The 3717-nt window shown below is 48.6% G+C and overlaps 1 protein-coding gene across 1 annotated transcript in view; it reads right to left on the reverse strand.

Moving 5' to 3' along the window:
• Positions 1-100, reverse strand: part of Tnrc6c (trinucleotide repeat containing 6C) — a gene marked incomplete in the record, with an annotated part of 139088 nt that extends 138988 nt beyond the window's left edge. The window contains 1 exon segment of the mRNA XM_005407391.2: positions 1-100.
• Positions 101-3717: the final 3617 nt, after the last annotated feature.

Consider the following 3717-nt stretch of genomic DNA (forward strand, 5'->3'; position numbering starts at 1 on the left):
TGGAGCGCGGCGAGGGGACAGCCTGTCACGGCGCGCCGAGGGCGGCCCGGCGGTGCTCAGGGCTGCAAGGTGGCACGGCCGGCGGCAGCGACTGCGACTCCCAGGGCCGTCGCGCTGAGCTGCGGAGCTGCCACCGCGGCCATCTTGTTGCTCTAACTGACAAGAACCCCCCTCCCCCCGCTCCAGCCAGACGGGGCGCTCGCGCCCAGGTCCCCGCCCCGCGTCGGGCTCCAACAGGAAGTCGTCCCGGCCCGTGGCACGTGACTCCCGCCGTATCTACATACCGGAGGGCGGGCTGGCCAGTCAGTGCTCTGTGCTCAAGTTCCGCCCCCGCGCGCCCCTCTCGTCCCCATTGGTTCGACTAGGCCAGGCCACGCCTCCTCCTTACCCCTTAATACCCACCCGCGCAGAGGTTACCCAGACTGCGGGGGAGCGCGCCGGGTGCGAGTGGGGGTTTTCGCCTGCCTCGGAAGCGCCGCCGGTTCTGGGCGCTAGCGCTCCTCTGTGCGGGGGGGGCGGGGGCTGCGCGGTGTCCTTCCTCATCGCCTCCTACCCTCCCCTCTTCTGGGTACTGTGACTCCGCTTTAGCGCACTGGCTAAAGGGGTTCCAAATCAAGTCTGTGCATCTGTTGTGTTCTGGCCAGGGCTCCGCGGTTCCCGGGCCGGGGCTTTACGCTGTATTTTTGTCCAGCGGCGCTGGCCTTCTCTGCAGCGGCTCCCATGGCACCGGCGTGCGTTCGGCCAGTTCCGTGCACGCACCCTGCACCTCCCTGTCGGGCACGCACGTACATGCGCCTGCCGGGGCCGGGAACCCCTCTGCCTCTGGAAGCCTGCAGCCCCTGCGCGCGGCAGCTCTCGGGGGAGCGCCCTGAAGCGAGCCAAACAACCCTTGCTTCGAAACAGCCCTCCCGGGAGACAGCCTCGCAGTGCAAACACCCCACCCCCAGCCAACCGCACACCCAGGCTTTCCAGACAGAACCCAGGCGCTGCTGTGGCGTGTACACCGCACCATTCCTTCCCGGGGCTCGGTAACCCGCTGAGATCTCCATTCCGCCGCTCCTCTTCGGTGTGCATTATTCATTCACAGTAGGTAAGGTCAGGTGCATTGTGCGAGCTAAAGGGTCCCTTTTTCACTTTCCATTCAAGCCACGAGAAGATTTTGAAACCAAAGATTTTCTCCATTTTCATGAAAGGTCGTGGAAGAAGACCAGCTTTCCCCGTGGTTCGGTGGCGGTTGACGGTGCTGCTTAAAATTGTTGGTACAGTAAGAGGCCATTGCCTTTCTATGTGTCCATATCTTGAAGAGGAGGTAATAACACACTGGTACTTTGGCAGTGCATTTTTGTTACCGCAAGTGTCAAGCTCCGAAATGCCTGTGGATGAAAGAGACACAACAAATTCCCGACTCTCGTTTACCTTCAGGGTCCCTTGAGCTCCCCGCATTCCTTTCTTCTTTCTGCCATATGTTAAGCCCGCGGGTAGTCAAATTCACAGATCACTCTTTAAAGTCATCTTCAAACGTCTGTTGTTCAGTGTATTTCTCCTCCCCAAAACCTACATCCCCTAGAAGGATCTGGAGACAGAGTATACACATACAGCCTTTTCTCTTTCTGCTTTTTTTTTTTTTTTTTTTTTTTTTTTACTTTTCTATTAAATATTTTATGTACAGTGATTTAGTCCTGGTCTGTGGAGAACTTGCATCTTTTGTATTTCTCAGAAGTAGAGGTATTATCATATGATCCAGGAAAGAGCTCAAAACAATAGCTAAATACACAGAACCCCCTCGGTAGGTTGCTAAACCAAGCATCTGGATGGACCAATATTGTAATGAGCAGACCTTCACGTTTTGGAATATGGAACCAAATTCATTTAATATTTGTCCTTGACGTTGAATGACGTTGAATGTCTGACCATGACCTTTCAACCCCTTTCTGTCTGATTCCCTTTATTAACCCCCGAAACCAGGCAAAAACAGTTGTCTCTTCCTAGTACACTGTAAACACCTAGAGCAAAGAGTCTGCTTTCTGCACCCAAAATTAGACTCCTAGTTTGCATTTGGCCCTGTTGTGGCAGTAGAAAGAGCAGTTGAGGTCAGGAGTGACCCAGAAATATTGAGGCAAAAGATGGCTATGCACTAGAGACTGCAGAACACAGCATCACTTATTAGTACCCCAGTTAAGTTGCGAAAGGGGTAAATTTAGACTAGGTATCACTCTCTTAGCCCTGCTACCATCATGTCATAATTTAGATATGAGTTAATACTTCGTAAAAAATGAGCAAAACCAACAAATTACATATAAGAAGAGTAAATGCTAAATTTGCTCTTAATGTAGCTCTTTAATTTACTCTTTAATGTGGCTCTTAAGTTACAAAGTCACCTTACTAAGAGTGAATGGAGAAGTCCCAATTGAACACAAGCTAATGTAAAAAAATTCTAGTTTTAGGAGACCCCATGCCCAAAGCTAAATGAGTAAAATAGTTTGTTTAAACACACACACACACACTGCACACAGTCTACATTAAAATAGTGACCAGTTCCAGAGGTTGTGCTCTGAGCAGGTCAGATCCCAAAGGTGGTTCTGCTAGTTCTGGGCACTGTAGTGTAAAAAAGAATTTTAAAATTGGGGATTGTCTCAGGGATATGGACAGTTGATGGAAGTCTCCAATCTGAGCACTGGCTGAAGATGCAGAAAATACTGCTGTGGGGAAGAAGAGGCAGGCAGGTCAGGATAGTAATCTTAAAAATTTTTTTAAATCCCCATACATGAAGAGTTACAGGTATGTTCTATGAGAAGGTAGGAGACCAATCTGGAGTCAAGGAGTAAGAAGTTACTATAAGCAAACTTTGGGTCAGCTCAAGAAGGAATTATAAGCTATCTATGAAACTCCATTTTGAAATATAACAAGATTCAAACTGTGGAGGAATAGAAGCAAAAAGATAGGGAGAATCCATCACCATGGATATTACAAGATAGGTTACTGTATTGAGCAAAATGGTTGACTAGCTCAGTGGTTCTAGAAGTGAGCTGCCTGGACTAGCAGCACTTAACTGCTTGTTAGAAAGGTTGTTGTAGCTTCTGGGACTCCACGGGCAGACCTACTGAAGCAGGTACCTGTATCTTAGCAAGCCTCCAGTGATTCTGATGTGCACTAAAATTTAAGAATAAAATCAGTGAAGGGCATCTTTTCTTGAGACCACTCCCAGCCACTTATGGTTGTCTTGCTTCCTCCAGAAATCTCTACTTCCATCTTTCTATCAATTCTACAAGTGCATAATCTGCATGCTGATGGTGGGCTTTTGAAGGGAAAAGCTTTAGAACTCAAATTCTTGCTTTTCAGTGAAACTCTAATGAAGACAGGTTCAGTTCTCCTGTTTGTCACCAACAGATAACAACTTGGTCCTGCCTAAAAAGATGTGGTCAACTTGTAAAGCCCTTTCAGACAGGCTGCAAAACACTGGGCATGGTTCTCAAACTTTCTGTTCAGAAGAATTAAGGAGGTAGCTTGTCTAAAATCAGATTCACTATAGATTCAGGGGAGGCCCATGAATCTGAATATCTAATCAGCTCCCTGATACACTTATTTTCCCACTGCAGTGAGAGGGACATTGGAATAACAAAAAGAATTTCAAATCAGAATAGAGTCTCAGCTCCACATTCAGGACCTCCAGCAATATTCTAGGTTTCCCATCCCTCCTCTATGCTCCTCACTGAGTTG

This window comes from Chinchilla lanigera, unplaced genomic scaffold (genome assembly GCF_000276665.1).
Source record: "Chinchilla lanigera isolate Chin_1 unplaced genomic scaffold, ChiLan1.0 scaffold00105, whole genome shotgun sequence".
Lineage (NCBI taxonomy): Eukaryota > Metazoa > Chordata > Mammalia > Rodentia > Chinchillidae > Chinchilla > Chinchilla lanigera.